At 37.8% G+C, this 11,096-nt stretch overlaps 1 long non-coding RNA gene across 1 annotated transcript in view; it reads right to left on the bottom strand.

The window, feature by feature from the left end:
• Positions 1–1,483: 1,483 nt before the first annotated feature.
• LOC138917930 (uncharacterized) overlaps positions 1,484–11,096 on the bottom strand; it is an 83,413-nt gene continuing 73,800 nt past the window's right edge. Inside the window, exon 3 of the long non-coding RNA XR_011426623.1 lies at positions 1,484–2,824. This is a non-coding gene — a long non-coding RNA (uncharacterized lncRNA). The remainder of the gene's footprint in view (positions 2,825–11,096) is intronic.

Here is an 11,096-nt window from a genome sequence, read left to right as displayed (position 1 = left end):
CTTAACCATCCGCTGACTTCTCACACTCACCAAAACTTTATCCCCCTACTGAGTCTCATATATACCTTAACAAAGCACCTATAAAACACTAGCTGCTTATGCCACTGCTTACATGGCCATATCCATCCTATTCAAGCAAAAGCTACCACTGCAAAGAGAGCATTTCCGAATATGCTTTGTATCCCTAGGACCCAGCATAATGCCTGGCTCAGTAAATGTTTGTTGAGTGAATGAATTCAGAACAACATGCAGTTCCTGTAATACACTATTTTGTGCAGCAGAACAGACATTGAGATCATGGGCTCTGGAGTCAACAATATCGGATTAAGTCCTCTGTCTAACAATCTATAAGTTGTTTGTCCTTGGCAAGTTAGCCTCTCAAAATTTCAGTTTCCTCATCTATAAAATATGGATAACACCATGACCTCATCCAGTTCTTATGAGGATTAAATGGGGAAATGTATGACACAAACCCAGGAGACAACTGGCATCTTAACAGGGACTTAATCCATGTTAGTCGTTAGCATTATTATCCTACCTTTTTTCCCATATTGTCCCGTCTGCCTGATGATTCCCCTCCCCAGGATACCCTTTCTGTACTGTTTAACTTTGCTAGCATCTTATCTTCTTTGAAAGCTCAAGTAGGCTGTTGTCTCCTCTAGGAGTCTTCTCTGAGTTGTAATTTGGGGGATATTCCTCTCTTTCACCTTTCTCAAAGCACATTATACTATCTCTCCCACAGTACATATCGTACATGGCAATGAGTGTTTGTTGGCCCAACTCTTGCTTTAGACTGTGAGCTTGACAAGAACAAGACCATGCATTTTACCCCCCAGAACCTACCAACACGCATACAGGTAATTTGTACTCAATAAATGATCATCGAAAGGAGAAACACTGCCTTAAGTACCAGGAATGCAGTGGACACACAAATATTTCTTGATGATTTCATGGGATCAAATGGGTGGTTTACTGTGCCCTATAATGTTATTTGGAATAGAGTAAATCAATTCCAGATTGAATCAAATTGTGTCACCTAGAACAGAAAGAAATTCAGTGGCCAGCTATGATATTTCATTTTGGTCTGTATGGAGGAATTGTGTGTGTCAGATGGTATCAAGACCTCTTATGAACAAGCTCTTGTTTGAATATATTTGCAGCACTGCCTTACAGCTAAGTTCAAAAAGTAAGCAGAGAGCGCTAACTCAACATGAAGGAGAATAATGCTTGATAGTAAACTGTTTTAGTCCCAAAAGTTTTTCCTGTCCAGGCTTTCCTCTTTTTTAAATTATTTTAAGCATTAATACTTTATTCTCCATTCTGCTTAACACAAGCAAATAAAACTATGAACTCTTGTCTTAATTTCCAGACATCACTATAATGAAATCTACGGAAACAGCAATTTATGGTTCACGTAATTTAAGGTTTGATTTGTATTTGACGAAGGAAAAGTTTTCCCTGAAAACAGCATGGGATCCTAAGATAATGACTTAAAGTGTTTATTTATAATTGAGAAGGCAGACAGACTCTTAATCATGGCAAGGCTTAATTATAGCAGCATAAGCATAATTAGCACTGTTGTAATATATCGCTAATTTGTAAGATGAATTATCTTGCTTCAGTTTTCAAAATAGGAACACTTCTACACATTATTATATAAGTACTTGTCTGCTGATAACTAAACACTAAATTTTTTATTTCTTTCTCTACATGTTAATTTTAATATCTCAAAGTTCGAAGTAGAAAAGCCAGGAATACCAACCTATTAGCCATTTTAATTTACATTATTCATTGGGCATCAGTTTTCACTATCAATTCACTGAGTTTTAAATTTATGTCAAATAGTTCTCAATACTTGTTTTCTTTGTCATCGACACATGAGTAGAAATCGGGATTTATGCCTAAGGTGTGGTGAGGTGGAGTGAGAAAGGCAGAGAAATGCCTTGGAGATTACATAATGGCTGAAAAGTACTCACAGTTATTTCTAATTCTTCAGAAGAAAGTATCATTTGGTATTGCTATAACAATGCCTTGCTTTCATTTTTCAGCTTAATGTTTAAAATTCATTTTTAAAGTGGTATAATTTTCTTTCAGCCATCATTCTTTAGAAAAGAGCCCACGGAAGCAAAATATCACTATTTTTAACGTCACCTACTTCCAGTATTTTTTTCCCTTTATTACTTTGCCATTCACTGTAGAGTGTTTTCCAGCAATAAACTCTAGGCCAGATATATATTGTCGGAGAAAGAGGGCTATTTTAAATTCCTTTTTCAATATGATTTTTTACCACAAACCCTAGGCATTCTTTTTTTCTTTAAAAAAAAAAAAAAACCAGAACTTGGAAAAGAAGAATTAGCCATTGTTGCATCGGAGGCCAGAGAGTCTCTACAAAACTAAATAAGGGATTAAAACAAATTTCATGATTATCTAAGTTCCAGTATTATCCAAGCACTATGGGTTTAAGGAGCTTGAATTCTCCTGCAAGTTGACTCAATTCTCCAACTCACTTTCAAATTGTAGAGGACGATATAGTGGAAGAGCTTATACATTTAAGCCTCAAGAAATTCAACATATAAGTCTGGAGTTACGAAGTCATGTTCTGAAAACAGAGATGGGCTCATTTCACTGTGGTGTCTTCATTCCCAGCCTGCCTCCCTTCGGAACCACTCATCAGCTTCGGGTCAGCTCGGCAGGTCGGCTCGTTGTACAGGCTCATCGCAGATGTCTCTCAGATCAATGTTAATGAGAAATTTGCCTCTGCCAGGACTTCAAGAATACAGTCTCTGTGACTCAGTGCTACAATGATTTGCTACCTTGCAGAGCCCTGGAGAATCAAAGGAGAAAAACTGATTAAGAAATTCCATTTCAAATTAATTACAGAAATTGTAAAATTTACAGAAATTAACCCAATTAGATATTTTCTTTGATTTTTTTCCCAGAGTAATATGCCATGTACCATGGCCTAGCCTAATTCTTTTGCATACTCTCATTATAGAGTAAGACTCATCATTTATTGTAAAAAAAAAAAAAAAAAAAAAAGACTTTGCATATCCAGTTACAAATATCCAATTAAATATTTTTATTTGAAGACAAATTGAAATACACAGTATTATTGGTCTTTTTCTTTACTTAATCTCCTCCTAGGCAATCTGATGGCTTCTTGACAGTACCACTCTTGGCATCGGTCATAACAACAGAAGTCTAGCTTACACGAGTGAGGTTCTGGGAACATCACTTAAAGTTGTCATAGTCATATCATTGACCTTGAACTGCTGCTGAAGAAAATGAATTGACCGACTGAGGTAGTCAAGTAGAAACCAAAAAACCATCATTTTCTAAAGGTTTTCAGGGTAGAAATCCTCAGGGACAATCTTTTGTCAGTGTGTAAGGCTTGATTAACTGTCTTAATTCACTATGATTAATGATTTTTAAAACTCTGGGGCACCAAATTTCTTATAGGTTGTGTTATATGAACCTTGTAAGTGGGATGTTCTTCGAATGAACATCATAACCTACACACAAACCACATCAACCACTGTAGCAGATAATTATACATTATGTCACTCAGTATGAAAGACATTTCCAAGGGAGGACCCTCCTTCACTTAAATAGAGACGTCAATTTCTCACCCAAAATACATATCTCATCATAGGGAGAATTTTCCCTTCATCAACGAATGACACTCCATTTTTCCTGTTTTCACAAGTGACTATGTCTCTTAGAAAACCCACTAATGATTCATTTTTGTCAAACTCAGATTTAAGTCGTATCATTTAAAAATCCCTTTATTTCTTAACTGTTAATGACTACAAAATATAAAATAGAAATGAATATGAATGCATATGGAATGTCAAAGCTCTGCATATTCTTAAAGACAATAAAGTTCAAGTTCCAACATCCAATGCAAATTACACTATTTAAAATTTGGTGGACTGCTATTATCTAAAGAGGATAGGAAAAAGGCTTCTAACTTTAATCAAAAGTAGGATCAATCACAAACTATTGCCACAAAAGTTGTGAAAATGGTAGAAAAGATGTATTGAAATGCCAGTCTTTCTCTTTTCGATGGAGAGAATGAGACCCTAAAACTTTCTTCAAACCCCCGTATGGTCTTCAAACCGATGCCAATGATGATAGTGTGATCATTGGTGGACCACTTGGACCACTCAAACTTCCACTTTAGTCTCATTCACCCTCAAAGCCAATTTACTTCAGGTCCACCAACTCTCAGGAAAGCAGCCATGCCTCCTGCTTCCAGACTTTCCCTAACTGTGTCAGAAACATGCAGCTCAAACTCTTGGACTGACTTAATTCTCCCATGCTTTAGGATAAATTCACAACATCATGACAAGTAATCAAAACCAATCAGGCACCAACACACTACTCCACTGACACTACTGCCTTAAAGGATTTGTTCCAAAAGCATAAACTAACGTTAGAGAGAAAGAGATATGTTGCACTTAGGACGAAATTCATATGATGTGCATGTCAGATGATTGTACGAAGCCTTCAGAAGTTACCAAGATTGAAAAACAAAGACGGGGGACATTTTACAAGGAAATAAAACCCTCATTCCACCAACTTCCTTCCCTTAACAAACTAACTCTACCTAGTGAAATAATTATAAATTATATTGTAATTTTCATGAGTCAAGTAATTTAAGTAGAAATTGCCTCTTCTCTAAAATTTGTGTGTTTTATTCTAGATATATAATTCATTATTTGAATTACTTTTTCTTCTTCCAGAGGGAAATAATGAGTTTAATTTTACATGGTTGATATGTGGCTAAGATAGCTTTAAAAAGAATGCCACAGGAGGCCTTTATTCATGGAAAATAAAATTGTTTTAGAGAATACATTAGATAGCCATTAGATTTTTTTCCCTACATTTATTTTCCATATTAAGCTTACTTGATGATGTAGCTCAGCTCTTAGTAATGTAAAATTTCTTTGATCTCAATTAAAGAAAAGACATAAATTAATTCACTAGGGAAAGAAATGAATACACAGACACATGATCTTTAGGGTGCTGATAAGTGGGCATAAATCCTCCTACTGTTAAAACAGTACAGCCCCCAGTCAAAATCTGCAACATCTTCTTTAGCACAAAGTCTGTGACAGATGAAAAATCCATCCTATTTCTGCCCTTGTTAACAAAATGCACGACTTAGACCTCTGAAAAGTTTTATAGCTATGCCTCTAGTGACTGACTTTCTGTACTGTACATAAAGGGAAAATGTACAGAAGTGAAGCCTTGGGAGTAGATAACCTTGAGAAGTTTATTCATTGTATTATCTCATTCTTAAAGTAATATCATTTTGAAGAAAGTAAAGGCCCATGCTAAATAAATGTCTCTCCCTTTGTGCAAAAACCTATATAACAAAATAGCTTATGTCCATAAAATAATATAATTCCCATACAATATGAGATATAAGGGATAGTTACTTTATATATTTTATTAGCTGGTAAAGATACAAATGGAGATTATCATGCTTGTATCAGTTAGCTATAGCTGGGTAACAAAACTCAATGGCTTCAAACAACAGTCATTTGTTATTATAATTCACATGTCTGTGAGTCTTCTAGAGGTCAGCTCAACTCAACTGGGCTCGCCTCTGCACCTGCTGTGCATGATTCATGCCACTGGATGCTGTCTAGGAACTCTGCTCTAAGTTGGCTTTGTCTGGGGCAGCTTAACCAGGGCAGCTCCATTCCAAGCATCTCTCATCCTCCTCCTCCTAGGACCAGCAATCTAGGCTGGGCATGTCCTTCTCATGGTGGCTGCAGAATTACTAGACAGCAACTGAAAACATAAGCACTTTTCAAGCCTATGCTTATATCACAACCTCTAGCGTCCCATTGACCAAAGCAAGTAATATGGCCAAACAGAGATTGAATGGAAAGAGAAATATATTCTGCCTCTTGATGGAAAAAGTGCCAAATTCACCTAGCAAAGTATGTAGCTAACAAGGAGAGGTGAATAATGGGGGTCATTAAAGCAGTCTACCACGTAATTGATAAGAGCCATGGACAATAAATGGGATTAATATGAAATCTACAAAGCAAACTAGCAAACATTTAGAAAATACTGGAAATTAGGTAAATTTCTTTTTTGCCTTATTCATAACAGCTGCACCAAGCCTTACCTGTCTGTATATGTATATCCCTGGTTGAAAAGTGACACAAGCCAACTTGGCCATTCATAATTATCAGGTTCTTTGGTAAAGAGCCTCCAATCACTACAGGTAGGGGGAAGTGCTATGATTTCTCCTCCATAACCTTACTACCAGTTAATGTGTTACAATGAAAGTAAGCATCAAAACTAACTCTGCTATACATAAAGACACTCATTAGCCGTCATGCCCCAAATAGTTACATGAGATTATTTTGTAAGCTCAGTGAAGTCCATACTCCCCTGGCCTTTCAGGCATTCTGATGAGTGTGATGCATAAATGGTTCAATTCAAAGCAGATACAATAGTACTCCAAAGGCAACATCAGCCAACTCTAGAAATCAAGAAACAGGGGCCGGCCAGGGGCGCAGTGGTTAAGTGTGGACCTTCTGCTTCAGCGGCCCAGGGTTTGCTGGTTTGGATCCCAGGTGCGGAGATGGAACCGTTTGGCAAGCCATGCTGTGGTATGCATCCCACATATAAAGTAGAGGAAGACAGGCATGGATGTTAGCTCAGGGCCAGTCTTCCTCAGCACAAAGAGGAGGATTGGCATAAGATGTTAGCTCAGGGCTAATCTTCCTCAAAAAAAAAAAAAAGAGAGAGAGAAGAAAAGAAATTGAGAAACAGACTCTTAGACCTCCAGATCTAGGCTATCAGCACTATTTTGTATGAGTTTTTCCCAAATTCTTAGTCCTTGTTTTTGCAAGGGAGGTAGTGAATGTACAGTTCTAATCATCAACGTTTCCTGAACACCACTCATTTCAGCAGGGAATAATTATTTTGAACATCCCTTTTGTTAACTAATGAACATTTTGGTACTGATTTAGATGGCAATATTGGAATTGTTTGCCTTAACAACCTCTGGAGTGTATACTCCTCATTAAGTTGCTTCAGAGAGTAACCAACAAGCCCTGGAATGTAACTTCCGATTAGGGCCCTTCTGATGTTAACTAACAGTCCCTTAGCTATAAAACAAAGTTAACCCAAACACCCCGTGTACTTCACAGTGTTTGTACTGAAATATTTTAAAGTAAATGACAAGCAATATAATCCCAAAACAATACAAGATGTGAGGGACAACCTTCACATTACGTCTGGCAGTATAATTGTATAATACTCAGCAAATCTCTCCTAGTGCTGCTCTTTTTCATCTTCCAACACTCAGAGTCTCAATTTTTAACACGGGCTCTTCTGCTCTTTCTAATTATGATTCTCTTTAATTTGTTGATTTCACAAAGTCTTCAATTTGCTGATTATAAGTGCCATCTTTATTTCTTCAGTACCCCTCAGTTCCTTAAAATCTTGCTTCTACAGTCTGAAGCTGATACCTAAGATCTATTTTTAATTCTCAAAGAGAAATTTCTCTGCAGCATTTGATACTGTCGACCACCGTCCCTTTTCTAACACTCTCTCCTACAGACTTCTCCCCTCCTCTAATGGTGCTTAAACTAGCTCCTCTACCTTCTCCTCACCTGTAGGCCGGTACACCTCGCCTTCAACCCTGCACCCACGCAGACCTCAGCACCTTTGCACCTCTTTGATTCACACCCAGAAATTCTAGGGAGAATTTCTCTCTAAATTCACTTTCATGGTGAGTTCATCTGTCTCCTCGGGGCTTCAACTCTCACCACAACATTGAAAACCACTAAATTTGTCTCTCCCACGAAGACTGCAACTAAGCTTCAACCCCATGTCTTCAAATCATCTCCTCTTCTCTTGAATTCTTCCCACCAAATTGGCTACCATCCAGTCCTTTGTTGTCCATTCCAACTGTGCCAATTCTCATTGCTTTTTACTGTTTTAATCATCTTCCTCCTTCTCGGTCAACACATTCATTTGGCAAATATTTGCTGAATATTTACTACACGCCAGGCCCTGCTTGAGAGGCTAGGGATACTCAATCGACAAGGTTAATAAGATCGAAAGGATAGCCGTCTTATCAAGTCTGAAGCCCTTCCTTCACTGAAATTTTCCAGTTCCTACATTTCTCTCAAAGTGCCTTCCCATGTCCAGAAGTTTCTCCCATTCTAATTCCACATCCCAGTGGTTTTTTAACTCACTCCCGTTTTCTTTTGTATACAATCTATACCTTACCATCTAGTCCTCGAGTTGAATAATTTTTATGCCAATGCAAACATATATAATCCATTTTTATAGATGTATGCATGTTTAATGTACATTATATAGCATAAATAATATGTGTAAAGGCTTATAGAAAATTTCCCAACTATTGTTAAGTTCCTTAAGGGGTGATGTATTTCTATCTAATGTCTCTCGCACACAATAAAAACATGAAAACATTTAAGGAATGAATCATTAAGAATATCACTGGAAAGGTACTATCTATCAGTGCATAAATGTAAAAGAGGGAAAATATGAACTTAATTCCTTACTGCAATAATCATAGGTAATGTTTATTGCATACTCACATGTGCCAAGCATCATTGTAAGGGCTTTATACACAGCTAATCGTCAAAAAAGAAAACCCTATGAGGGAGGTACTGTTATTACTCCCACTTTTCACACGATAAAATTGAGGCAGAGAAAAGCTAAATAACTCTTCAAGCCAGTAAATGGTGGGGTCAGAATTCAAATCCAGGCAAATTTGATTCCAAATCTAACATTCTTATCTACTCTGCTATATTGTCTTTCATGATTCCGAGTCTACAGATTTAGACTTGTGGCGCCATCAAATGCTTCTGTCCTGATAACCTTCGTTAAGTGTCTGCATATTAATGTCATAGTGAAAACTCCAACTGTCAATGGAAGAGAAAAATCCCTAATAGTTCATGAATTAGACTTCCGTTAACACAGCAGTTTTATATAACATGACTTTGTAATTTTCACCCAAATCACGACATTTGGGGAGTGGGAGGGATGCTGTATTTATTACATATTGCTGCATAACAAATTATCCCAAAATTTAGCAGCTCAAAACAACAAACACTCATTATCTCACACACTTTCCCAGGGTCACAAGTCCAGGAGAGGCTTAGCTGGAGGGTTCTGTCCCAGGGTCTCTCATGAGGCTGCAGTAGAAAGAGGCCCGGCAGTAGTCATCTGAAGTCTTGGCCGCGCTGGAGGACGTGCTTCCGAGCTCCCACGGCTGTGGGCAGGAAGCTGCAGTTCCTCACACAGCCTTTCCATGAAGGCTGCTCCTGGCGAGTCACCGGGAACGCCGAATGTGAACGATCAGAGAGATGGAATCACGGGTCTCTTATAATCTAATCTCAGAAGTGACATGCAGTCACTTTTGCCTTATTCTGCTGGTCAGACAGACCAACTGTGGTGCAGTGTGGCGAGGGATTACCTAGCATGTGAACACTGGGAAACAGGGTCTGTGAGCACTATCTTGGAAGACGGCTACCACAGGTGCTGTTAACAGTTAAGCAAGGACCACAGGCATAAATGAAGACAATCCCCAACAAACCTAGGTTTATGCTTCCCTACCTTTACTCTATGTCTTGATTTACATTTATCACATCAAGAAGTAATTTTCTATCTATAAAATTGTTTAGTTCTATGACTGAGTCCCTAAAAGTCCATAATATGAATAACTGCCACGACCCTGTCCTCCTCACTCCCACCAAATCCCCTCATGACATTGCTGTGGAAGCCACCAGCAGTCAACAACCCACGGCTTCTCAACCAGCTCTCTTCTCTTCTACTGCAAATACTAGATTGTTGCTCCTCTCTGTCCCTCACAATTTCACCCAGGCCCCCAAACATCCATATATGTCTCTTCAGCAATCTGGGAGGTTCATGAATGGTAAGAGTTTCAGGGACTTTGCAAAACATTAATAATATTTACTCTATAATTTAAATTGGTCTTGACAAGACTAACCCTAAAATTACAGCCATGATATTTTCTATAATAGATAAATCTACTGAGAGAGGAAAGCAGTGAAATCTAAACAGAGCTTACTAATAATTATTGGTACTTCCTACCCTGAGCATTTTCCTTCAACAGTTAACTTGACCATTATGCTATCCTAATAACTTCCAAGTGAACTTTGCCCTACTGCTAAAGTAAACTCTACCTCACCTTCTGAGTCTTTAGAACAAGAACTAAAGCAGAGGCAACATGTCTAGGTTAAGGGGTTTGGTTATTAGGGTTAGGTAATTCTCCTTTGTTCCAGAATGTAATACTAGATATTAAGCAGATCTTTCTATACCCTGATATAGGACAAAAAAGAAAAATAATAGTGAGTGATACTATATTAATATTCATTTGAACTGAAGTAAGTAAACCAATCAAATCAGAAAAACAATCTTTTCCTTCCAATAACCATTAAAGTAAATCCAACAAAAATAAAGAATTATGGACATGAGAATTATTTGGGAGGAACAAACTATTCTTTTTTCACCCTGTGCATATTATATAAGATTATCTGTTCAGAGGTGAGCTCTTAAAGCTGGAAAATGTGGTGGCTGTCTCAAATATAGCAGTAACTATCATCATATCATAGTTGGAGTAGTAATTTGGGCGTCAAGCTTAAAACCAGAGTCCAGTCATGATTCTGTCATTGATATGTTGATATGCTGAAGAGAGAGAAAGAGATTGAGATTGAGAGAGAGAGAGAGAGAACAAGCAGAGACTACATCTCCTTCCTCCTAATTGTTTGTTCAGCCTCATGACCAGGGAAGTCAGAAACTGACTATCTGAAGAATGAAAATGACTGTAAACTTCCCATGAACGTCAAGCAAGAAACACTGAGCCAGGAGAAATAGAAATAAAGCATTTTGCCGATGTCTATCATGATTCATTACTTACATTCATCCAATTTCCAGAACCATCTTGACAAGCCCTGTTAGTCAGGATAAAGGAAAGTGACTGCTTGACCAGGGTACATTAAATTGCTTTCCTTCTTCCTCCTTTCAGTTGTGTTGGGGAAAAGAGTTGGCTGCTATTTTCTGATTTTTTC

Source organism: Equus caballus, chromosome 1, assembly GCF_041296265.1.
Source record: "Equus caballus isolate H_3958 breed thoroughbred chromosome 1, TB-T2T, whole genome shotgun sequence".
Taxonomy (NCBI): Eukaryota; Metazoa; Chordata; class Mammalia; order Perissodactyla; family Equidae; genus Equus; species Equus caballus.
The sequence above is the reverse complement of the archived record's forward strand: the minus strand, read 5'-3'. Positions and strand labels throughout refer to the sequence as shown.